This window comes from Dermacentor andersoni, chromosome 6 (assembly GCF_023375885.2).
Source record: "Dermacentor andersoni chromosome 6, qqDerAnde1_hic_scaffold, whole genome shotgun sequence".
NCBI classification, from domain to species: domain Eukaryota; kingdom Metazoa; phylum Arthropoda; class Arachnida; order Ixodida; family Ixodidae; genus Dermacentor; species Dermacentor andersoni.
In genome coordinates this window covers 166,232,454-166,259,814 of record NC_092819.1, presented here as the reverse complement: position 1 = coordinate 166,259,814, position 27,361 = coordinate 166,232,454, and the positions used below count along the sequence as shown (strand labels likewise).

The following is a 27,361-nucleotide window of genomic DNA, read 5'->3' as shown; positions in this document are numbered from 1 at the left end:
CCCCCCTTCTTGGGTATGAAGCTCACAGACGTCGGACGGCAGCGCTCGTTTTCTCTGAAGTCTCTCCCTTTAAAACCAGCCGCGAGCGACAACACCCGCACGTGACGTCACTGCACTAACCGTTTAAAACTAACATGCCGAGGATGACGAGGCCGCCTTTGACGAAGATAGGTCCTCCTATCGAAACGTTGCCAAGCCTTTCAGAGGCACCTTATCCCTGTTTACAAACTTTATACCACAAGGTACTTGATTTCGTCAACTTGAGGAGTGATTTCCTGCGATATTGTAAAGTTATATGCACCTGTGCCGTTCATGGGAATATTAATACCACACTTTTGCTAATATTTAACGACATGCATAACCCCTCTAGCCATGTCTCCAGCATTCCTAAGTAATTCTGCGACGACTGTTGTAGTGAGTGTATATTATTTGCGGACGTAAAAATGCGATATCGTCCGCGTAAACATAAACATGTACTTCCGGACACAAAGGAATTGTGCTTAGCAAAATTTTAAATAATATAGGGGAAAGAACGGAACCCTGTGGTACACCTTTTGTCTGCTTGTGTTTGGATGTCGAAATACCGTGTTGGTAACACAAAAACTCTCTATCTCTTATAAATTATTAGATACAAGCGGTTATATATTTTGGGAAATTCGTAGACTGAAGTTTATCGAATAGAATACAATGTTCTACAGAGTCGTATGCTTTTGATACATCTAGCGTCACCAAAGCTGCGTACTCTCGTTTGCGGCGAGCAAGTTTAACGCGGCTCTCTAAATCTTCATGGGCGCACCATATGGAGTGACCGGGACGAAATCCAATCTGGCAAGGACTGAGAAAGGTATCATCCTGCATAAAATTTCTTATACGGCCGTGAAGAACTCCTTCTATTAATTTGACAACATTGGAAGTAGAAGAAATTGGTCTTTTGTTGTCTAAGTCCAGCTTATTTTTTCTTTAATAGTGGAATAATTTCAGCTACTCTCCACTCTCTTAGAACCCATGCATTCTTGAGAGAGAAATTTAGTATGTTTAAGAGGTCCTAAGGCGCATAATCAAATAAAACTTGTAGCATTCCTCTTGTAATTCCATCTGGACCGGGGGCTGACGCTGGCAACGAACTAATAATGCTTTCAATCTCTGTCGCTGTTACTGTTTCAAAGTCGTCTGCCAAGGGAGGTTTCTTTAGGCCTAAGGGTAATTTATGTTTCAAACGTCGCGCAAGTCCTTGAGCAATTTCCTCAAGTGATTCCGATACTTCTTTTGTTGATAGAACGACAGAATCGACATTCACGGGCGCCGGTATAACTTTACGAGATCGAAGAAATTTAAACAGAGCCTTTTTTATTGCAAGACTTCGAAAGGTATGTGTAGTGCTTGGAATCATAATCCTCCTTAGCTTTTGAGACTGTTCGTTTAAATGTAGTAGCTATATATGTATAATCAGCCCAATAACAGGACTTCGGTTGAATAAAAGTTTCTTCCATGCTGCTTTTATACGCCTAAAATCTCGCTCGCAGTCAGAATTCCACCAGGGACAATATGATCCACCCTTAGTAGATTGCACAACTGAGCTTTTTTTTATTACTGTTTTAGAATGGAACATAGGCTCATTGCTTTAATATCCGTCTCCATGCCCTCCTGAGCGTGTAAAGCTGATTTTAATGCATTTTTGAATTTTTCGTAATTAACAAAAGTGCGCACAATACTATCTAAACTAGTTAACGGGGTAAGCAGTTCAATAATTATAGGGAGGTGATCACTGTTAGTTCCGGAGTCTACAGTCTTCCAGGAGGTGACAGACATGCTCGAGGTAGCAAACGTAAGATCTAGGGCAGATCGCGACTGACCCCGAACGAAAGTATGTGCTCTCGAATTTAAGTAAGAGAACTGATTCGTTAAGACCCAATCCCACAAGCGTTTGCCACAAGTGTCCGTTCGGAAACCCCACAATACATGATGAGAATTAAAATCTCCCACCAGTATGATGTTCTTCTGACTGCGTGCAATTGAGGTATCCAGATAGCGGGTATCTTGCACTCCAGCGGGGAAGTACGCGTTAATTATAGAAGAAGCTATGCAATAAGGGAGTATTATATCCACGGCTAAGATTTCAAAGTCTGGGGACATTATCTGGTATGTTATAGTAGCTCTATGACATATTTTTGATCAGACAAACAAAACTAAACTACCGCCTCGGGATAGGCGATCCAATCGAAAACATCGGAAATTTTTTAGATGAAGTCTGACCAGCAACAAGCCAAGTTTTCTGTAAAATAATAATATCTGGAGAATATTTATAAATAAGATATAATAAATCTGCTGCAGCGGGAAGTATGGAACGACACTTCCACAGAAATACTGGTAAAGTTCCTATGGTGAATAAATCCGAGCAGTACAAACTTCTTGGTCTAAAACGCTCTCTTTTAAGAAGTCTTTCTTAGTAGGAATCTCTCTAACGTACTTTTTTGCCTTGGAGTTGGTGGGAGAGCTAGGTTTTTTCTCTGTCGGTGACCTTGTTCGTTTAAGAGATCGGGGGTCCATATCTACATTTTGATTTTCCATCCCATCTGTGTCGGAAAGACAGATTTGGTCGATTTTCTCAGAAGATGATGGCTTTGATGACTCGTTATTTGTGAATGACTACGTGGACGATATTTTAATTGGTGGACTCCGCGGTAGATCCGACACCGGATCCTCAATATTGGCTTTATTAGTTAGTTGAAGCAACGGAGCTAGTTGTGAGGACAGCACCTGAACAAGGGAGTCGGTGAGATTTGCCATGATGCTCTCCATTGCTTTCTCCGGCGCCTTTTCTACGGAAGCTGCCACAGTCTCAGAGATTGAGTTTTCCATACACATCGTTTGACGGGCCGTTATACCATCATACCCCTGAGTCCTGCTCTGAATTTCTCCAATGGCCTCTAGACGAGAGCATCGACGTCTATCAATTATTCCAAGGATTTGAACTTCTTTCGACCTTGCAGGGCAATTAGGCTCATCTGCGGGGTGGGGACCACTGCAAAGGCAGCAAGACTTATTTGGGAAGAACAGTCATTTGAGTGATGGCCTTCTCCACAAATTTGGCATCGTGTGTTGGATCTGCAGCCTTTTATGGAGTGCCCGAACCACCAGCACTTTAGGCACTGAAGGACACGAGGTGATAGAGGCTCAACTCGGTATATCAGTGGCCATGCCTTGATTGCCGATGGGCGGTTCATTCCAGCGAAAGTAGCAATGGCTGTTTCAGTGGGCATGCGCTTATTATCAACGACACGGCTGCAACGATACAAAGAAATCACGCCTGCCGCTGAAAACATTTCCCAAATTTCTGCCGGATATAGACTTATGTCGACAGCGCGGACTAGGCCTTTGGTACATGCAAGGAGATGAGGAATGAAACTGCTCACCGGATGTGTCGCGAAAACATCGCACTTCAGTAAATCTTGAACACAAGCCTGGTCTGACGAGCAGCAAATAATCCCCCCTCGGCCAAACTGTTTAACCTCGGTGATTTTTTGAAAACTGGCCGAGGCCATCCGGAGTTCGGTTTGAATTGCTTTGGGATTCTTCATGCGAATCACTCCGCCATCACTGGGAACCAAGGCCACAGGTACGCTGCTCGTCCCACTGCGTAAGAAAAGCTCCACCGGCAAATCAGAGTTAGGAACAGAAGCCGACCAGGAGGAAGCCTCCTGGCCTGGCGATGACAGTGACATTGCAAAGAAACAGGAAATTACTCTGGAAGGTTAGCAGATATTGAAACAAAAGGTCAAAAATAAATACGTAAATGACACAGATTAAAAGAAAACCGCCAGCTACTTGACCAGAACCGGTGTTCGGGAGCTCAGGAACCAGGCCACGTCAGCGCGCTGCCAGCGTTCGCTTCTTCTGTGTTGCTCGCGCGTTCATACGATTCCAGCCAATCTCCAACGTCTTTCTCATCGGTGCCGCTGAAGGTATCAGGATCCCGCTGACGCTGGGCACCGGCACATACGATGGCTGGAGTAACCGGTGGGGATGTCGGGCGTCTGGCATGGCAGGGTTCGGGTGCGTAATTCCAGGCTGGTGGAAAACCACCAGAATCTAATATGAATACGGTCCAAGAGAGCAGCAGGCAGCGTGTCTTAACCAGAGAAGCTCAGGCAATCTCGCGCCTCCCGGACGACTGGCGATGTGTCTGCAGCGCCGAGCATTCCTCTTCGCAACAATTTATTTATCTTGAATGCGCTAAAGGCCCCAGAAGGCATTACTTAGGCGGGGATACAATTCACACATGATATGTCAACACAATAAAGACAACTGAAGACAACAATCAAGCACAGATTTCGGTAAAATATACAGCTGTAAAGAAAAGAAGAAAGAAAACGAAAAGAAATTAGGGTGACAGTACATGGTATAATTCACATTTGATATATATGGCACGCTTCAACAAGGCATGCGTGGCAGGTGGGCGTTGGAAAAATATACACTTAAAAAATTTATGGAAATATAAAACAGGCGAGACAAGAAGCGGCAGCTGAACATTTTATGCATTTAAGAATGTGCGCAGGGCAGATCCCAAGGCAGATGAGTCAGTGATGGTTACAATATCTTGGGGTAGGGCGTTCCATTCATTCACTGATAACACCAAAGGGGAATTTTGGAATTTTTTTGGTCCTAGCAAATATGGGAGACACTTTGCATACATGGTCATTGCGGTTGGACAGATAATGGGCGGGCAAGATGGGAGCAGATGAAAAAGATGAAGTGCAATAGTAAAGGGAGTGAAAAAGAAAGACGGAAATATTTCCGTCGTGTGCCAAGATCCGGAAGACTAAGGGTCTGCTTTAACGCAGACACACTTTGTTATGGGGAGTAGGAGCGCAAAATAAAGCGGGCAGCCTTATTTTGAATGGATTCAATGCAATTAGAAAGGTTAGCTGTGTGAGGGTTCCAAATAATGGAGGCGTAATCGAGGGTTGCTCTGATAAAGGAAATGTATGTACGAAGCCTTGTGTCACTGTTTGCAAGCTACAGATGGCGCTTTAAAAAGCCAAGTTTCTTTAGTGCCCTGTTAGCAATATGCCCAACATGCATGACCCAGCTTAAATCAGATGTAAGAATAACGCCCAGGTATTTAAAAGAAGAGGTTCAAGTATGCAATTGCGTAGAGTCTGTACGTTGGACGAAAGCTTAACTTGGAAGAAAATGTCATGACCTTAGTTTTATCTGCATTAATTTCCATCTTCCGTACGCGACACCACTCAGCTAATTGGTTAAATCTTTTTGGCAATTGTCAATATGGCAACATCGTCAGGGGTGGTTATCTGTCTATAAAATACACGATCATCGGCAAAAAGCCGTATTCTTCAAGTTATATTCATAGCTATAGCATTAATATATCATCATCATCAGCCTGGTTACGCCCACTGCAGGGCAAAGGCCTCTCCCATATTTCTCCAACAACCCCGGTCATGTACTAATTGTGGCCATGTCGTTCCTGCAAACTTCTTAATCTCATCCGCCCACCTAACTTTCTGCCGCCCCCTGCTACGCTTCCCTTCCCTTGGAATCCAGTCCGTAACCCTTAATGACCATCGGTTATCTTCCCTCCTCATTACATGTCCTGCCCATGCCCATTTCTTTTTCTTGATTTCAACTAAGATGTCATTAACTCGCGTTTGTTCCCTCACCCAATCTGCTCTTTTCTTATCCCTTAACGTTACACCCATCATTCTTCTTTCCATAGCTCGTTGCGTCGTCCTCAATTTGAGTAGAACCCTTTTCGTAAGCGTCCAGGTTTCTGCCCCGTAGGTGAGTACTGGTAAGACACAGCTATTATACACTTTTCTCTTGAGGGATAATGGCAACCTGCTGTTCATGATCTGAGAATACCTACCAAACGCACCCCAGCCCATTCTTATTCTTCTGATTATTTCCGTCTCATGATCCGGATCCGCCGTCACTACCTGCCCTAAGTAGATGTATTCCCTTACCACTTCCAGTGCCTCACTACCTATTGTAAATTGCTGTTCTCTTCCGATACTGTTAAACATTACTTTAGTTTTCTGCAGATTAATTTTTAGACCCACTCTTCTGCTTTGCCTCTCCAGGTCAGTGAGCATGCATTGCAATTGGTCCCCTGAGTTACTAAGCAAGGCAATATCATCAGCGAATCGCAAGTTACTAAGGTATTCTCCATTAATTTTTATCCCCAATTCTTCCCAATCCAAGTCTCTGAATACCTCCTGTAAACACGCTGTGAATAGCATTGGAGAGGTCGTATCTCCCTGCCTGACGCCTTTATTGGGATTTTGTTGCTTTCTTTATGGAGGACTACGGTGGCTGTGGAGCCGCTATAGATATAAGTATTTTTACATATGGCTCGTCTACACCCTGATTCCGTAATGCCTCCATGACTGCTGAGGTTTCGACAGAATCAAACGCTTTCCCGTAATCAATGAAAGCTATATATAAGGGTTGGTTATATTCCGCACATTTCTTTATCACCTAATTGATAGTGTGAATATGGTCTATTGTTGAGTACCCTTTACGTAATCCTGCCTGGTCCTTTGCTCGACAGAAGTCTAAGGTGTTCCTCATTCTCTTTGCGATTACCTTAGTAAATAGTTTGTAGGCAACTGAGAGTAAGCTGATCGGTCTATAATTTTTCAAGTCTTTGGCGTCCCCTTTCTTATGGATTAGGATTATGCTAGCGTTCTTCCAAGATTCAGGTACGCTCGAGGTCATGAGGCATTGTGTATACAGGGTGGCCAGTTTCTCTAGAACAATCTGCCCACCATCCTTCAACAAATCTGCTGTTATCTGATCCTCCCCAGCTGCTTTCCCTCTTTGCATATCTCCCTAGGCTTTCTTTACTTCATCCGGCGTTACCTGTGGGATTTGGAATTCCTCTAGACTATTTTCTCTTCCATTATCGTCGTGGGTGCCACTGGTACTGTATAAATCTCTATAGAACTCCTCAGCCACTTGAACTATCTCATCCATATTAGTAATGATATTGCCGGCTTTGTCTCTTAACGCATACATCTGATTCTTGCCAATTCCTAGTTTCTTCTTCACTGCTTTTAGGCTTCCTCCGTTCCTGAGAGCATGTTCAATTCTATCCATATTATACTTCCTTATGTCAGCTGTCTTACGCTTGTTGATTAACTTCGAAAGTTCTGCCAGTTCTATTCTAGCTGTAGGGTTAGAGGCTTTCATGCATTTGCGTTTCTTGATCAGATCTTTCGTCTCCTGCGATAGTTTACTGGTATCGTGCCTAACGGAGTTGCTGCCGACTTCCATTGCACAGTCCTTAATGATGCCCACAAAATTGTCGTTCATTGCTTCAACACTAAGGTCATCTTCCTGAGTTAAGGCCGAATACCTGTTCTGTAGCTTGATCTGGAATTCCTCTATTTTCCCTCTTACCGCTAACTCATTGATCGGTTTCTTATGTACCAGTTTCTTCCGTTCCCTCCTCAGGTCTAGGTTAATTAATCTATAATAGGAATAATAACGGGCCTAACACTGACCCTTGAGGCACCCCTGACCTAACGCGGCAGAAAGTAAATTGGTTGTTATTAATGGTTACTGATTGAGAGCAACCAGATAAGAACTCGTTAATCCATTGGGTAAGTTTTTCATCCGCACCAGATCCTCGTCTCTTTGTCGTCTCTTGTACTGCAGTAAAATACGCAAAGGTAGCATATGGTAGAATGCTGTCACATGTCCGATGCTCGATGTCCACGTACATTGACATCATGTCAGCGAGCGTTCTATTGAGCCGTTCAGTCAGGCCGTTTGTTTGCGGATGGTAAGCTGTGGTTTTTCTATGAGCAGTATGTGTTAGTTTCATAATAGACTGCATCAAACGGGCCATAAAAGCTGTTCCTTTGTCTGTTATTAGTACTTTAGGTGCGCCATGTAGTAACACTATGTGTGTGACGAAAAACTGAGCCACTTCAATGGCGGTTCCTTTTGTTAGAGAAGATGTCTCAGCATACCGTGTCAGATAATCGGTTGCTACCACAATCCACCGCTTTCCTGAGGTTGAAACGGGAAATGGTCCAAGAGAATCCACTCCTATTTGTTCAAATGGTACTGCTGGTGGCTTCATTCGGTTGCAGAAAACCTGCTGGTTTGAGCAGCAGTGTTTTGCATCTTTGACAATCTCGGCAAGATTTGACATAGTGATGCACTGAATTCATCAACTTCGGCCAGTAGTATTTCTGGCGGATTCTCGCCAGAGTCCTACTAACGCCTAAGTGGCCAGCTGCAGGATCATCATGGCAAGCTTTTAAGATTTCAGCTTGCAGCGATGATGGTACGAGAAGTAGAAACGTCTCACCACTGTGCTCGAAGTTTCGTTTGTAGAGGACGTTGGTCCGGAGAACATACGAACACAATCCGCGGACGAAACCGGGAGGCACTTTCACTTGTCGACCCTCCAGGTACTCGATGAGCAGAAGTAATTCCGGATCAATACGCTGATGATGAGCCATTTTCGTCGTATTCACAGCCCCAAGAAATGGGAAATCTTGCTCGTATTCAGGTGGCGTAGCTTCGATTGGTGCGCGTGATAAGCAATCAGCATCATTGTGCTTGAGACCGGACTTGTAAACGACCATGATGTCACACTCCTGTAGACGCAAACTCCATCTAGCGAGTCTTACAGAAGGGTCCTGGAGGCTCGCCAGCCAGCACAATGAATGATTGTCGCTGATGGCTCGAAACGGTCCGGAACTATGATGTCCGGAACTTACTGATGGCCCATATAACCGCCAGGCATTCCTTTCTTGTAGCTGAGTAATTTGTCTCGGCTTTTGGTAAGGCACGGCTTGCGTACGCAATAACTTTTTCTTCTCCATTCTGCCACCGAATAAGTATGGCACCGAGACCAACGTTACTCGCGTCGGTGTGGATGTCCGTTTCAGCCTTTTCATGAAAATGGGCAAGTATAGGAGGACTCTGCAAATGCCACCGTAGCTGAGAGAAGGCGTCTTCTTGTTCTTTCTTCTACACAAAAGGTACATCTTCTTTTGTCAATCTCGTGAATGGTTCGGCAATTTTAGAAAAATTTTCTACGAAACGCCTGCAGTAGGCACACAGTACAGGAAACGTCTAATAGCTTTTTTGCCTAGTGGCTTCGGGAACGTTTTTACTGCAGTGGTCTTCTCAGGATCGGGGCGGACGCCTTGAGCACTGATAATGTGTCCGAGAAAGCGGAGCTCGCGAAAGCCGAAGTGGCATTTTTCGGGTTTTATGGTCAATCCCGCCGTAAGAACAGCATCCAGAACTACTCTCAGTCGCTGCACGTGCTGCTCGAATGTAGTGGAGAAGACCACCACATCGCCAAGGTAGACGAGGCACGACTGCCACTTCAGTCCGGGGAGAACAGTGTCCATCATCCGCTGGGAGATGGCAGGCACAGAACACACACCAAATTGAAGCACCTTAAACTCGTATATACCATCCCGTGTCGCGAATGCCGTTTTTTCGTGATCTCGCTCGTCCACTTCTATCTGCCAGTATCCGCTTTTGAGATTCAAAGAAGAGATGCGTGGTTTTTCCAACGTTTCATCGATGCGTGGGAGTGGATAAAGTTTAGTTTCCTGCAATGGTGACGAGGTTTATTTTCCTGCAATCAACACGAAATCTTAGGGTGTTATCCTTCTTTTTGACCAGGATGCCCAGGGGCTATTGGATGGCTGTATTACATCGTTCTTGAGCATTTCCCGCACTTGACTTCTTCTTGCTTCTCTGTCTTTTGGAGCCACTCGGTACGGGTGTTGGCGCACTGGTCTTGCAGGTTCTTCGACCACAATGCGGTGTTTTGCGACAGGAGTACGACGGACTTTTGGTGAATTAGAATAGCATTCAGCAACTCTGTGACCAAGCTCAAAATCTCACCCCTTTGTGGTGATGACAGCTCTCGCTCAATGTCGATGGAGGTAAGGACACTGTCTACAGTGAGAGAAGCTGGTGATGCTGCATCGAGGGTTGACACATCCGCAAGTTGGGCATAGTCATGAAGAGACGCTACGGTTGTTCCCTTCGCCACGTGTTGTGCCTCATTGCCAAAGTTAGTCGAGAGGACATCCGCACATCCCTTATGCAGGTGAACCAGGCCTCTTGCCACGCATATTTGCTTTTCCAGTAGCAGCCCGATATTTCTGTCTGCAAGTCCCTCATAGTTACGAAATACGTCACTCCTTACAACGAAAGTCACATTGCACCATGCCGGCACCGTCACGTGTTCATCCACAATAATGTCACGTGATGGTGACGTTGAAGAACACAGTAGCAATACTGTGAAGGACAAAACTAACTTTTATTGGGGGAACCTGTGCCCACAAACACAGGCTACACTTATAGCACAACGATAGCGGCGAACACGGTCGGCGATCGTCGAAAATCTCATCAACGGGTCAAGTGCGTCGGCTTTTATACATCAATCGTCGAATGTTCCAGACTAATCGCTGTGACCCGCGCACCTTCCACAAAGTTCTGCATTATTCGCGTCGCGCACACATGCAATCAGATTACGCAAGTTTCGGTCACAGACAGTGGATGGAACTATCGATAACATTTCAGAATCCTCGGATACATGCAGGCGCGTCCCGCGCTGTGCGATAAGATTTGTTAGGCGGCGAAACGTGGTCGCCCGATAAATATAAGTACACGTGTCAATATGGAGAGAGGAAATATGTGGCTGTTCTGTATCAGAAATGGTAACAGCATTTTCTGTAGAAAACAACACGCGTGATTCTTGCAAGTTGATAATTGCGCGATTGGTTTGCAAAAAGTCCACGCCCAGTATCAGCTCACGGGAACACTCAGGGAGAACACTAAAGCTGCTGACGTATGTAAAGCCTCTAATTCCGATTCACGCTGTGCACATTTCTATGGGGTCGACTAAGTGTCCCCCCGCGGTACGTATTGGAGATCCGGTCCAATGGGTCAATACCTTTTTTTCAATTTTCTGGCGAGTACACTGCTAATTGAATAGTCCGCACCAGTGTCTATCAACGCAGTCACTTCGAAGTCGTCGATGATGACGCGCAACTCAGAAGTAATGGCATCATCACTGCACTTGTTCGTCGTTTCGTCACTGCCGTCGTCTGGTCTTATTGGCTATGGAGGGCCTTCGGTGTTCCGGGCGTCAGCAGCCTTGCCTCCACAGGTCGCTTTCTCTAGTTTTCCCGTCGCGGACTTTGTGAGCGACGCCTCAGTGAAATGGAAGAGGGACGCGGACTGGGCGACCTATAACGCATAGGCGCTGCCTATAGAGGTTGATGTTGCTGGGGGTTCCGAATAGTTTGGCGCGTATACAAAAATGCTTCAATTTCATCAGGGCGCCCACTGTTTTGAGGGCAAGGCGCATTCACAGAGCAGCCACGCAGTCCTACTCGGCGATGCTGGCATTCCCGGTATAAGTGACTAGCCACTCCACAGAGGTTGCAAAGGGGACGCCGGTCTGCAGTGGGCCATACATCGCTTTTGCGTGGTCTTCCTTCTGCCATGGGCGGTACATTGCGAGGAAGTACCTGGGGTATTGTGGCCGTTCGTCCAGAGTCGGTGCGTCCTAGGTCCTGACGTACAAATTGGGTGTACGATATCCGCGGCTGACGCTCTGGTTGTGCGCGGGGCCGTTCCTGGGGCTCTGGCTCACAAATTACTTGCCCTACTTCTTCGCGTGTCACATCGGCAATTGAGGACACCGTAGGAGGACTTTGAGCCAGCTGCAGGTTCTGCAGATTTTCCCTTACGACGGACCTCACCATTTCACGTAGGATGTCCATGTTCTTGGGGAGGGCTCCTGACCCAACGTCAAATGATGAGACGCTTACATCTCTGTTGTACTGCCTCGCACGCTGCTGCAGCGTCTTCTCCATCGTCTTCGCCTCTGATCGAAATTCGGCTACAGTGCAGGGAGGATTACCCGCCGTGGTTGCTCAGTGGCTATGGTGTTGGGCTGCTGAGCACGAGGTCGCGGGATCAAATCCCGGCCACGGCGGCCGCATTTCGATGGGGGCAAAATGCGAAAACACCTGTGTACTTAGATTTAGGTGCACGTTAAAGAACCCCAGGTGGTGAAAATTTCCGGAGTCCTCCACTACGGCGTGCCTCATAATCAGAAAGTGGTTTTGGCACGTAAAACCCCATAATTTAGTGAGGGGAGGATTACGAACCAGGCCGGCAAAGTGCTCCTGTTTCACACCGCGCATTAGGTACCGAAATTTCCTGTCCTCAGCCATGTTTGGGTCGGCTCGGCGGAAGAGGTGGGTCATGTCTTCAATGTACATGGTCACACTTTCGTTGTTCCCTGGTTCCTCGCCTGAAAAGCGGCTTCTGCCCTCTCTCTGCGCTCCGTGCTCGGGTACGTAGCAAGTAGCTCTCGTCGGAAGTCATTCCACGATGATAACGACGCTTCGTGGTTTTGAAACCACGTGCGTGGAGATTTCTTCAGCGCGGAGTACACATACCGGAGTTTTTTTATTTCGTCCAAACCGTTACATCTGGCGACGCGCTCGAAGTTTTCGAGCCAGTCCTCGGCATCCTCGAATGTGTCTCCTTGAAAGGATTCTGGCGTCCGGGGTGAGTCAACGACAACGTGAGGAGGGGTTACTTGAGCAGCCATCGCACTGGTACCTAGGCTGATTGCCGCCGCTGCCCTTGGTGAATCGGCGAGAGGAGCAAACTCGGGGGCCTCACCTCGTATGCGGCGGCTCGTGCGTTGGTGGACAGGCGTTAACTGCGTTGGCTCCAAGCTTCGGGGATCCGGTCTACCTTCCCTGGCGTGTGTGGGGCTTCGAATCATACCCCGCACCTCCACCAGACATGTAACCAACACTTACGACAGCCGTTTCTATGAAAACTTATTTATTCCGGGCGAACCAGTGCTCGTCAACAAAAACCGACTGTGCACTCAACAAAAACGTCCCTCGAGCCTCGCTTCTTCAAACGTCGTTCTCCTCTTTGTCGCCTCCTGTCACGGGCCAGTCCGATTCTCGCGCACGAGCCGCCGGTCTGTCAGCACCGGCCCAGTGTTGCCTTGCGGTGCTTTGCTTGACGCTTGCGGTGTGGTGGCTCTTTGAAACGCAGTTGGGATGTGGCGGTCGTCTTTTTGTTCTCGCAATGCTAGAGGAAATATTACACTTCATCACTTCGTGAAAGTTGTAGCTTTCAAATTCCTAACTTGTGCTTAAGTTTAGGGCTACAGTTAAACCAGTCCGTAGGTATAGTGGTGGGTAGTATGAAGAAAATAACTTCAGGCACCATGAATCGTTAATTTTGTTCCTCTGTTGTGAAGTGGATCAACTAAAACTGGCCGATTTCTCAGTCAGCTAAAACTCAACACAACTAAAAGTTGAACGTTTCTCTTTCTATTTACATATTCCATACTGCAAGAAGACTGACCTACACGCATTGCGAAAGTGTCAATCTACAGAAGCAATTTTCATTCACAACTGAAATTTGTACATGATGAGCGAACATAGTTTCCAGAAGATCCAAACCAAAGCGAAAATTAACCATCGCTTGATGGTCACATGGAACTTGACTATCACGTATGTTATGACGGCGACACATTTTGTGGCTTCCTGAAAGAATGTAGAGTACGATACCTGTATTTCACTGACAGTATGAGAAGTAAGGAGCTACAGAATTTTAAACTGGCTACATGCATCTGCATGAACAACAAGTAGCCTATGATTGCTCTCAATACTTGAAGTACATGCCGAATGAGGGAGCATATTTCTATAGCGCTCACATACTTTACGTTATATTCATATATACAGAAAAGCACGGGGAGTATTAGGACACTATTTGGCACAGCAGCAACGCGAGCAACTAACCGTTCATAAAAAACTTAATAGCACTCTTCATCACAAGGGGGATTACCAGTTCGTACTTTTATGCATTAGATACTCTATACTTGTATTACTGGTGTTATTAACGACATTTTGCCGACACAACAAATAACATAGCGCCTCCTCTATATTAAAAGTGCTCAAAAGCTTTCACACAATGAATCTGAGCCTAAAGCAATGTAACTGAGCGTATGGTACAATGTACGCTCCAAAATTCCGATAAAATACAGTGTTTCAACCTTCTTCAGTACGACATCTTAGCAGTGGTGAATCAAAACGCAACAATAAATTACGTGCGTGCATACTTTTGCCGTCATTGCTCTTAAAGTTTCATAAAACAGCACGGCTGTGTCTTTTTTTTAGCCTTGGATGTATGTGTAGACAAAAAGTGCACGAAATGTGTAACCCAACAAACACACACTCGAGCCCTGCGGTACAAGTATTTCACCGACAGCAGGTGGCCTGCCGTCATAACGAATGGGCCGAGAGACACTGCTCCTATCTTAGTCCACTCAGGCTTGCATAGAAGAGAAGTACTTGTGCTTACCTCCTGTCATTAGGAAACCTGAAAAAACTTTGTTGAACTGGAATTTCCGGCATTTCCGGTGTTAAAGCACCACAGAGCCGCTTAACAAATGTGATGCCTCGATTTAGCCATCTTCGTCTAATAATTGGTCGCCCTGCTTTCCTGTGTCTTCCGTCCCTATCACGCCCGATCAGGCTTCTCTGTCGAATCTTTTCCATCTTCATACTTGGGACGATGACCGAAGCAGATGACCAAGCGCGATCCGACTTTTGATATCGCTGAGCGAGTGGCAAGGGTGAACGGAGGCAAGCTCGACGGACGCGCGAAGACAATCACTTCCCGCGCTTCGCCCGATTCACCAAAAGAGAAATAAAAAGATAAGTTACGATGTCCGGCAACCGCTTGGAGTGCGCATGTTCTTTGAAACCAAAACTAGCACTCGCCTTTCAGGGGCTGGTATAGCGCTGAGACACTTGGACGCTCAGCGCAGGAATGGGCGCTTAAAGCTGCGCTCTAAAATAGGCACTTGATTGATTGCGTTAGAAGCCATATTAATGAGTTGAAGAAAATAGAGCAGGTGATATTAGTGGGAGCTATGAACGCGCACATGGATGATTTAGAAGGATATACTGATTACAACGGTTCTCTGGGGCTGGATCTGTGAGATGAACAGAACCTTATAGTAGCTAACAGAGAGAATCAGTGTCGTGGACAGATAACGTGACAATGCGGAAATAGGCAGTCACGTGTCGATTACGCCTTAGTCTCAGGAACGGTCTACGAACGACTAGACCAAATTATGGGGAAACATGGGGAATGCGGGAGATGGAAATTCAAGACGATGAGCGGAACGTGAACAAGGTGAATGCAGGAGCCAACGTTTCGACAAGTGGACTTGTCTTCTTCAAGGCGACGTACGCTTGCGACGACGTAAGCGTACACCGCCTTGAAGAAGACAAAGTCGCAAAGTTGGCTCCCGCATTCACCTTGTTCACGTTTTGCTCATAGACCAAATTATGTTAGATCAACACTGAGAAGATAGCCTGGGTGGCGATCATAAACGTTTAGCCTTAAAATTTGCGAGAGATACTAACGCAATACACTTGACTTTATTACCTTAAAACCCCATTGGAGGGGTATTACGTAAGGGGTGGTTAATAAAATAAATATTGGAAACAGGTGGTCATTTTCGAATATGGGTTGAAATAGCTTCGGTAAAGGCAGATGGGCTTGTGATGCCTGCGTTGGCGTGTGGACGGCCATTCCAGTCCCTTGCTGCTCGAATAAAAAATGATGCTTGAGAAGTGGTGGTCCGGGCACGTGCGCGTGCAACTTAAAGAGGATGACTGGTGCTAAATGTACGAAGGGGGCACGATGTAAGGTGGGTGATTAAGGGGAGAGAGGGTGGCAACCTGTCCACGCAAACAAAGCGTTGCCAAACCAGATTCCGCTTTCAACGATGACATGCTGATATATTGTTACGCGCTATCTCTGCGCACTGAAGCACGCATCCTGGGGAGCATGGAAGAATGCGTCAGAAAGTCGGTGAAGACGTTGATCAGAGAAGTGCTCGTGTTGTTCTGCCATCTAGCCTGCAGCCATCTCTCTCTGTACATATTTTGTAAATACAATTTCGTATCCCTTTCGGCTACTCTCATCCCCGTGGCATTTTGGTTGGAGGCGCGGGGTGACCACATGTTACAACGGAGCTCCGCAGCGGCCTACGTTTGGCTTTCTCCACGATGACGGAAGAGGGGTCGGCGCCCAACGAGGCGACTGCAACGACAACGGTCGTCCTCGCTCAGCTAAAAGACCCAGGTACATTCTGCGGGGCCGCCAACGTCGACATCGAGGACTGGCTGCCCCTGTACGAGCGTGCAGGTAAGAACAATCACTGGGATGAGACGATCATGTTGGCAAACATTATTTTACCTCAAAGGAACCGCGAAGGTGTGGTTTGAGAATAACGAAGACAAAATTGGGAGTTGGGATGCATGTAAGGAGAAGATGCGTTCCCTGTTCGGCAAGTCTTCAGGTAGAAAGGCAGCACCAAAGAAGGAGCTGGCATCTCGTGCGCAGACAGTGACAGAATCGTACCTGACTTATATAGATGACGTGCTTGCCCTTTGGCGCAAAGCCGACGACGGCATGACGGAGTCTTAGAAAGTGGGCCACGTGTTAAAGGGCATAGCAGATGATGCCTTCAATCTGCTAATCTGTAAAGACGGCGAAATTGTCGATCCCATCATCCAAGAGTACAAGCGCTTTGAGGCCGCCAAAAGTCGACGCATTGCCCATCATTTCGCTCGACTTCCAAACACGGCAGCAACGTGGTCGTGCGAAGACGTACCTGAGCCATCGCTCCGACGTCAACGTGATGCTGCGTCTCCTGCTTCTTAGTATGCCCGTACCTCTGACAGCTCCCAGGTGGTACCACTAGTTCAAGCTGTCGTTCATCAGGAGCTCTCCAATGCTGGCCTGGATTCTTAGTGGTGCGCCGCAGCTCCTTACCAGCCGATCGACCGCCTTTCCACACTTCCGCACGGCCAAGGTCAAAGGCCCCCGTTCCGTACTCGCAATACAGCCGAGTGGATGACTGCTGATGGCCGTCCCATTTGCTTCAGCTGCCGTCATATGCGACACGTGGCCCGTCATTGTAAATGCCGGTGGTATTGGTATCAGGCCCCTATGGACACAACCGTCGCCCTGATATGGATTATGGCCGATTTCAGCCCTACCGCGAGCCTCCCCAAACCACTGGCGACGACGCTCCTTCCATGCCGCATCGTCGTACACCATCGCCACGTGGTCACCAGTCCCGTTCGCCGTTGTCTCGTCGCCAATCATCTAGGTCGCCCCAATCCCGCCGCCCTACGTCGCCGATTGAACGACTCCCTCGGGAAAACCTAGATGATGCATCTCCCAGAGGTGATCCTGCATCGACAACTCGCCTGCCAAATCGTCTGATCACACTGCAGACCAGAAGGAACCTGATAGACGTTAAACTGAATGACGCACATGTTGTTGCTCTAGTGGATACTGTGGTTCAGATATCAGTAATGCATTCGGCGCTTCGTCCCCGCCTTCATCATCATCATCATCATCATCAGCCTCGTTACTCCCACTACAGGGCAAAGGTCTCTCCCATACTTCTCCACTACCCCGGTCATATATTAATTGTGGCCATGTTGTCCCTGCAAAATTCTTAATCTCATGCACCCACCTAACTTTCTGCCGCCCCCTGCTACGCTTCCCTTCCCTTGCAATCCAGTCCGTAACCCTTAATGACCATCGGTTATCTTCCCTCCTCATTACATGTCCTGTCCACGCCCATTTCTTTTTCTTCATTTCAACTAAGATGTCAGTATCTCGCGTTTGCTTCCTCACCCAATCTGCTCTTTTCTTATCCCTTAACGTTACACCCATCATTCTTCTTTCCATAGCTCGTTGCTTCGTCCTCAATTTAAGTAGAACTCTTTTCGTAAGCCCCGTACGTGAGTACTGGTACGACGTAGTTCTTATACACTTTTCTCTTGAGGGATAATGGCAACCTGCTGGTCATGATCTGAGAATGCCTGCCAAACGCACCGCAACCCATTCTTATTCTTCTGATTAATACTGTCTCATGATCCGGATCCGCCGTAACCACCTGCCCTAAGTAGATGTATTCCCTTACCAGTTCCAGTGCCTGGCTACCTATCATAAACTGCTTCTCTTCCGAGACTGTTGAGCATTACTTTAGTTTACTGCAGATTAATTTTTAGACCCACACTTCTCCTTTGCCTTTCCAGGTCAGTGAGCATGCATTGCAATTGGTCCCCTGACTTACGTCGCCGCCTTAAGAAGGTCATAACACCACCCACACTACCGTTCATTCGTGTCGCCGATGGTGGAACGTTTCCCGTACTAGGGATGTGCTTCGCTCGATTAAGTGTTGCTGACCAATCCACAAGCGTACTACTTGCCATGCTCAAGAAATGCTCCCATGAACCCATCGTCGGTATGGATTTTCTGTCTGCCTATTCTGCCCTTATTGACTGTGGAACCGGCTTGCTTCAGCTAGAGCTACCGTGCTACCATGACGCTCCTACTGCACACTAACCGCGCTTGTGCTCAGTGGATTACGTTCGTCTACCTCCTCAAGCAGTTATATATGTGAACTTGCGGTCTTTTTCTCCCATTCGCTATGGCGACTATATCTTCATCCCGATCGTTGACGTCTCATTCGCCAAGGACGTCGCTCTTCCTCACACCCTTATTAGAGTTACGGATAATCAAACGTCTATAGCCATATTGAACTTTAGCTGGTGCACACAACTTATACCAGGCGGCATGACTCTAGCCCACATACCTTCTATCGATGAGTGTGCCGTTTCTGCATTCGTCACCGACGCTTTTATGTCCGCTGCCCCTTCCCATTCCTCGCGAAATCTCGTCGACGGTGATATTGACAAGATGATAGCGTCTGACCTCCTTCCTGCTAAGACAGCCGATATGAGGCGCATATTGAAGTCCTACCGCGACATCTTTGATTTTAATGACCGTCCTTTGGGACAGAGATCTGTGGTCACTCATAAGATCAATATTGGGGGCGCCAGCCCAATCAGACGACGTCCTCATCGAGTGTCCTATGCCGAGCGAGAAGTGATACAGCGTGAAGTCGACAAGATGATCACCAAGGACGTCATTGAACCTTCATGCAGTCCATGGGCATCACCGGTCATCCTAGTCAAGAAGAAAGATGGCAGCTGGCGCTTCTGCGTAGACTACCGCCACTTAAACTAAGTAACGCGAAAGGACGTCTACCCTCTGCCGCGGATCGATGACTCTTTCGACTGTCTACACGGCTCTGCCTATTTCTCTTCTATCGACCTGATGTCAAGATACTGGCAGATATCCGTCGATGATCAAGACCGTGAAAAGAACGCAATTGTTACGACCGGTAGAATTTACCAATTTAAGGTCATGCCCTTGGACTGTTTAATGCCCCAGCCACATATTAAAGGATGATGGACTCCCTCCTTCGGGGATACAAGTGGTCAACATGCCTCTGTTACCTTGACGATGTCATTGTCTTCTCACCGACATATGAAAGCCACCTTGGCCGCTTGTCGGCAGTTCTTGAAGTTTTCCTACAAGCAGGCCTTGAGCTCAACTCTGCCAAGTGCCGTTTTGGCCGCCGCGAAATCACTGTGCTTGGCCACCTTGTGAGTGCTGAAGGCCTGCAACCTGACGCAGAAAAATGCGCGTTGTCAAATACTTACCTATGTCACGTTCCACTAAAGACGTGCGGAGCTTTGTCGGCTTGTGCTCTCATTTTCGACGTTTTGTCAAGAACTTCGCCGACTTACCCCGTCCACTCACGCAACTCTTGAAGAAGGAAGCGTCATTTTCTTGGGGCTCTGAACATGCCACTGCGTTTCGCACGATCACGACTTAACTTACGTCAACGCCCATCTTGGCCCATTTTGACCCGTCAGCCTCCGGTGAACTTTGCACGGATACCAGTGGACATGGCATCGGCGCTGTTCTCGGCCAGCAGCAAAAAGGACGAGACCGCGTCATCGCCTATGCCAGTCGCCTTCTTTCCTCTTCAGAGTGCAAATTTTTGATCACTGAGCGCTAGTACCTCGCACTAGTTTGGGCTGTCGGCAAGTTTCGACCATACTTGTTCGGCCGCACCTTTTTGGTCATCGCATACCACCATGCGCTTTGCTGGTTGTCTTCCCTCAAAGATCTGACTGGAGGACTTGGCCGCTGGGCAATGAAACTGCACAATACAGCTTTAACGTCACTTACAAGTCTCGCATACTGCACCAAGATGCTGACTGCCTATCCCGTCATTCAGTGGATCCTCCCGACTTGTCAGCGCACGATTCAGATGCCTGTCTTCGCTATAACCGATTTACCCGACATACGCAGCGAACAGCTCCGCGATGCCAATTTGCAGTCAATTATCCACCTTCTACACTCTCATCCCACTGTCCCGTCCCTACAATTACTCGGGCTTCGTGACGAAATCGTATACAGACGCAACACCAGCTCCGATGGCCCAGAGCTTCTACTGGTTGTTTCCGAAACACTCCGTTCCGCTGTACTCGAACAGCTTCATGACGCCCCAACCGCTGGTCATCTCGGAGCAACTCGCACGCACGATCGCATTCGGCGTCGGTTCTTCTGGCCAGGCCTCCACCGCTCTGTGCGCCGATACGTTGCTGCTTGTGAGTCCTGTAGCACCACAAGCATCCATCCTTCTCGCCAGTCGGTCCTCTTCAGCCCATAGATATTCCCGGTGTCCCGTTTTACCGCGTCGGCCTTGACCTCATCAGGCTGTCCCCAACATCTCTGACTGGGAACAAATGAATTACCGTAGCTACGGACTACGCGACACGATACGCTGTCACGCGAGCACTGCCAACAAGCTGTGCCACTGACGTTGCCACTGACTGAATTAATCCTTTAAGACGTTCTTCTTCAACACACCGCTCCTCGACAGCTGCTGACCGACCATGGTCGCTCATTTCCTTCCCAAGTCGTCGACGACATTCTTTGTTCATGTTCCTTACGTCACAACCTAACTACTACCTACCATCCGCAAACCAATGTGCTTACCGAGCGCCTCAACCGCACGCTGACCATAATGCTCCCCATATATGTTTCCTTAGACCAGCGTGATGGAGACAGCATCTTGCCTTATGTGACGTTAGCCTACAACTCGTCACACCATGACACCGCTGGCTGTTCCCCCTTTTATCTCTTGTTTGGCCGCCATCCCACGTTGCCCTTCGATACTTTTACCAACACCTGTGCACCCTGTTCAGACTACACCCGCGATGCAGCTTCTCGGGCTGCAACGGCGCGCCAGATTGCAAGGGATCGTCTTTGTGCCTCCAAGCTGTCCCAGAAAGCCCGTTACGATCACCATCGCAGAGTCGTTAATTACTCTCTGGGCTCTTTGGTCCTCCTCTGGACGCCTTGCCGGCACTTTGCTTGTCGCCACAGCTTCTTTCCCGCTACTCCGGGCATTACAAGGTCCTACGCCAGATCACTGACATCATGTACGAGATCGCCCAAGTGGACAGTCGATCATCTGCCGCGTCCGCCACTGATATCGTGCACGTCTCCCGACTTAAGCCTTATGTTGCCGGACATGATCCTACTTCTTAAGCGCCGAGACGCTTACAGAAATACGCATCCTGCCGAGCATGGGAGAATGCGCCAAAAAGACGGTGAAGACGACGATCACAGTAGCGCTCGTATTGTTTACATCTAGCCTGCAGCCGCCTCTCTGCATATATTTTATAAATACAATTTCCTATCCATTTTGGCTATTCTCATCCACGTGGCAGTATGAATATGATGAGTGAATAAATCTAGTAGCACAATTTTGTAGTGACTCGAGAGCATTTATGATATAAGGTTGATGCGGGTTCCAGATGGGAGATGCATGCTCAAGTTTCGATCTTACAAATGATTGATAGGCTAACACTTTTACTTGTTGTGGAGTATGACGCTGATACCTCCTAAGAAATCCCAGTGATTTATTAGCAGCTGAGATGATGTTTGTAGTGTGCAAATTCCTGGACCGATCACAAGAGATAGTGATACCGAGGCATTTGAATGATTGGACTGATTCCACCGGGAAGTTTGTGACGAAATAGATCAATCTGAGGGGGTTATGGGCAGCGAGTGAAAGACACAAGTTTGCGTTTGTTAGGATTTAGGTTCATTAGCCAGCGGTTACACCATTGTTGTGCATTATTATGGTCGTTCTGGATGAATGTGTGGTCAAGTGTGTTTGTAACTGTGCGGTAGATTGCACAGTCATCTGCAAACATACGAATGTTGCCTGATATATAGGTTGGTAGATTGTTAATATATATTGAAAACAGAAGCGGTCCTAAGTGTTGTGTCGGCTGGCGCTCATGTTGATAAGAGCACTCTGCGAAGTGCGCATGCGCCACTAAGTGTTAAAAGCGGAGTGCAGCTTGCTAGCGGTTCTCTTTTCTTGCCCGAGCCCCAACCAACAAGCATGGGTTAATAAACGTCGTTCACCCGGAACTTGTCTGATCCTTTCGGCACGCCTGGCGCAAAACGTAACACTAAGATGTCTTCTAGAATAATGGTTATTAACGAAGACAAACAAGATCGGTTAGTCAAGAATGCTTCAATCCACTTTTCCACATTGGAGTGTAAATTTAAGTGATACAATTTTATAGCAAACGTTGGTGAGGAACCGTGTTCAATGCTTTAGCGTGTTAGCGGAATCGGAAGCGAAGGCTGGCAACATAGAGGAGAGAGATCGTGGTGCGAAGGAAGGCAGTCGTCACGCTTTTTTGAACTCGTTTTTTTTTCTTTTATTTATCTATTAAAGAGCGCCCTTCTTTAAAATTTGTGTGTTTGCGAAGAAATTCCTAACATCCCAGAGGTGGAATACACCGAAACCTTCGTGATGAGACGATCGTGGAAGCCGATCTTGTTGGAGCCGACGTCGACGGTGATGCTCGCTGACTTTTCAATGGACGCTGCGTTGGTGCCGCCTTCGTAAGGTACTGACCGTAAAAGGGGCCCTCTGCGTTGCCTTGAAAAACGTGCGTGCGGACGCTCTGTGTCACGTCTACGAGACGCAACGGTACCGTCTTCGTGGTGTACCGACATCGAAAACTTGAGTCTTCGTGCCGCCTCACAAACGTGTGTGCAGACTCTCTGTGATTTCGTAGGCCTAGACGCTTAGCTCGAGGCGAAAAACTGTGTGTACGCCTAGGGAGACGCCTAGACAACCCCGAACATGGCAGACCGCGGCGGAACTCGCGAAACCCAAATGATACAAGCTCTGCTGGAGCAAAACCGGCGGTTACTGGAGCTCCTCGAGAGAAAACCTGAAGCGATCCACGTTATGCCGGACCTGAATAAAGCTATCTACGATTTCGACGGCGAGGGCTTATCCCACGAAGCTGGGGCGTCGCTGAAAAGTATCGATTCCATGGCGGTCCTGCACGGCTGGCCGGACAGCTTCAAACTAGAAAACGCCAGGCTTCACATGAAGGGACCTGCTTGATTTTGACTTCATGCCCATGTGGATGACCTCACTACGTGGGAGGACTTCAAGACTGCCTTCAAAAAGACATTTGTAGGCCAGACAAGCACGGCCGAAAAGTTGGAGCAAACGCAGGAAAGAGTCCAGATGAGGGGAGAGTCCACCACGGCGTACTTCCTCGAAAAGACCTTGTTATGCAAGGGATCGGGCCTCGGTGTACAAGATACCAAAGAGCAATTTTTAGTGGGGCTGCGATTTAAGAGACGCACGTTCTCCATGACGGTGAAGGAACACAAGGATGAGGATGAATTGCTGGCAGACTTGGGAAGACTGGAGCGAATAACCGAATCGAGAATGCAGAAGTCACCAGGGGCCAAGCCACAAGGTGGTGATACAGGTGCCACGACACCTTGTGCCAAGCCTCCGACCTCAAGGATTTTGGACTGTCGCGTGTCCACCTGAGCAAGTGATCACAACCCGCCGTGGTTGCTCAGTGGCTATGGTGTTGGGCTGCTGAACACGAGGTCGCGGGATTGAATCCCGGCCACGGCGGCCGCATTTCGATGGAGGCGTCGACAACAGTGCCTTGTCCGTGGACATGCTGGTTGGCAGAACCTGTACGGAACAAGAGCACATTGCATACCTACGCATAGGAGACGAACTCAGGATTGGCTACCGAGATGATCTTCCATTTTGTAACATCGACCTTACCCAGATGAAGCCTTCCAAGGAACCACTCCGTGTCAAGGAAACTATTGTACCGCCCAAAAGAACTGTGTGTTGGGTGACAGTGGAGACCGGTAAGAGTGAAGGAAATCTGATCTTACCTAGTGGGCCTGGTAAGGGAATGCTACTTCTCTTCGAAAACGGAAGGGTTGAGATACCCATGTTAAGCGACAAGGATGAAGACCAACAGCTGATCAAGGGAAGTTTGTTGGCTCACGCTGAACTGCTTTCAGGGAGCGAAGTGTTGACCCCCGTGAGACCTGTGCTTCAGCCGAAGCACAGGTCTCACGGTCTCACGTAGCACGATCTCACGTAGCATGCTGAATGTCGGGAAAGACGTCAATGAACAACAAGTGGATACACTGCTGAAGATGCTGAATGAATACAGAGACTGCTTTGCACTAAATTTGTCAGAGTTGGGGTGTTGTAACCAACTGCAAATGACTATCACAGGGTATTCCGGAAAAACTCCAGTCAGCTGCGAACCGTACACGACTAATGCAGAGGAAAGAGAAGCAGTCCAAGAAATTGTCAGAGTAGAAAGCGACTGGCATTGTAGCCCAAACATCTTCGCCATACGCAAGTTCAGTGCTACTCGAAAAGAAGAAAAATGGAGAAAATCGTGTACGCATAGACTATCGACGGCTAAATAGCCACATGGTGCCGGAACACTTTCCCTTGCCAAACATTGATGACCAGCTGCAACGACTGTCCGGAGCACAAATGTACTGTGTGTTAGACTGTGCTAAAGAATACCTTCAAATTCCACTGAGGTAGGAATCGAAGGCCAAAAATGCATTCATCACGCCTGATGAGATCGCGCAGTTTGAACGTATGGTGTTTGGGTTGATAAACGGTCCTGCTGTATTTCAACGTCAAAATTAATGGACAAGGTCCTCGCATCTCTGTGCAACTGTGTAGTGTGTGGACGACTTGCTGATTCCAGCCAAGGACTGGGAAGACTTGCTGGTTCGGCTCCAACAAGTACTGGATGCTCTGCGAGCTGCTGGTCTAATCTTGAAGCTATCCAAGTGTGTGTTTGGAAGTGATGAACTCGACTATTTAGGTTTCAAGATCTAGGCTGCTGAGCACGAGGTCGCGGGATCGAATCCTGGCCACGGCGGCCGCATTTCGATGGGGGCGAAATGCGAAAACACCCGTGTACTTAGATTTAGGTGCACGTTAAAGAACCCCACGTAGTCGAAATTTCCGGAGTCCTCCACTACGGCGTGCCTCATAATCAGAAAGTGGTTTTGGTACGTAAAACCCCATAATTTATTTTTATTAGGTTTCAAGATTATGAAAGGCTACCTGCAGCCAGGTGAAGTGAAGCAACAAGCTATATTGGACGCTAGCACGCCAACTGATGTTCACAATGTCAAGAGATTTCTGGGCCTGACAGGATTTTTCAGACGGTTCATTCCCCATTATGCTCTGAAGGCAGAACCTCTTACTTCGCTGGCCAAGAAAGACACAAAGTTTATTCGGAGAGTGGAGCAACAGGAAGCTTTCAACAAGCTCCGAAGAGAACTGTCAGAGCCTCCGGTTCTAAAGTTGTATGACGCTTCGGCTCAAACAGAACTCCACACGGACGCAAGCAAGCATGGACTTGCGGGAATTATTCTTCAAGAAGATGAGTCGGGACGCTGGAACTTGGTGTTTTGTGTCAGTAAATGAACCGTTGAGGCTGAGAAGAATTACCATGCTCCCGCATGGAGCATGGTAAACTGGAGCTGATGGCAATAGTCTGGAGTATGGAAGGACTTCGTTCATTCCTCCTAGGCATTCCGTTCACGCTGGCAAACGATTACCAAGCAATTGTGTATCTGAATATGCACAAGACTCTTAAACCACAGATAGCAAGGTGGTTCGACTTACTTCAAGAATGTGACTGAGGTGAATAACCGAGCAGATGAGAAAATCGCACACGTGGGCTATTTGAGTCGTGAACCCGTAGGAACGCCGCAGGACACGCTCGATGAGGTTATCGAGACAAGGAATGAAGTGTGCCTTGCCTTGAGTTTAGAGGACCAAGTTGTGATCACCCAGCGATCAGATGCGGACTTGGCAGCTAACCTCGCACGAATTCTCGAGAAGCCAATCAAGGAAAGGACCGAGGAAGAAAGTGTCAAGGTCAAAAACCTACGGCTGAAGGATGGAAGGCTCTTTTACGTGGAGGAAGATGGACGACTTCTTTTCGTGATGCCTAAGCGCATGCATAAAACACTGTGTGTCAAGTTCCACGACTTACAAGGGCATTTTAGTACAGACCGAACAGTGACGAAAATCAAGAAACTTTATTGGTTTCCTCGGATGAAGCGCTATGTGGACCAGCACATCCATAAGTGTACCTGCTCACAATGATTCCAGGAGAGAAGAAACCTGGAATTTTACACCCCGTACTATCTACTAGGGAAGATACCATTTCAAGTTGTACACGTTGACCATGTTGGTCCGTTTGTGAGAAGCTCCAATAAAAACCAGTGGATCTTGGTGTTAGTGGACAATCTAACCAATTCTGTGCGTCTCTACCCCATGCGAGACATGTCAGCGAGAAATGTACTACGGTGCGTGCGGAGTTTTATAACCGAGTTCGGACTACCGGAGCGCATCATCTCGCACCGTGGTTCCCGTTTCACGTCCCACGGCTTCGAAGGCTTCTGTCAGGAAAATGGTGTGGTTCACACACTGAACTCTGCTCACCATCCAAGGGCTAACGGTCAGGTAGAGCGTGTGAATCGAACTCTAGTACCGTGTATTATGGCTACGATCAAGGACCCTACTCAGAAGGACTGGGACCAGAACATCAAGGAGTTAGAGAGCTACCTAAACACTGCATACAATGTCTCAACAGGCACTATCCCTTTCAGGCTTCTGCATGAATATCAACCAAGGACGCAGGATGCTGTTCTAAGATGGCTAAACACGTAGAATAACGAGTCGGTATGTCCGGAGCAACTTCAAGAGACGGCTCAAAAGGGAATAGTGAGCCAGCAAGAAAAGTCGAAGCAGTACTTCGACAAGCATCACTTCACAGCAGACCAGCTGAGTGTTGGAGACATAGAAGACATGCGCTGCGTTCCAGAGCACACCGGCGCCCCAACAAAACCCAAAGGAAGTTCAGAGTTCCACTGACTGTGATCGAAATACTCCCAGTGGACACCTACAGGGTGACCGAGCATTCTTAATTAACCGGTCTCAGTTTGTCTT

At 47.7% G+C, this 27,361-nt stretch overlaps 1 protein-coding gene and 1 pseudogene across 1 annotated transcript in view; both read left to right on the top strand.

Annotated features, from left to right (window-relative positions):
* The window catches only part of LOC126523405 (solute carrier family 41 member 1-like), a 155,120-nt gene that overhangs the window by 106,274 nt on the left and 21,485 nt on the right, over positions 1 to 27,361 (top strand). The window lies entirely within an intron of this gene.
* Positions 23,177 to 27,339, top strand: LOC140218896 (uncharacterized; annotated as a pseudogene).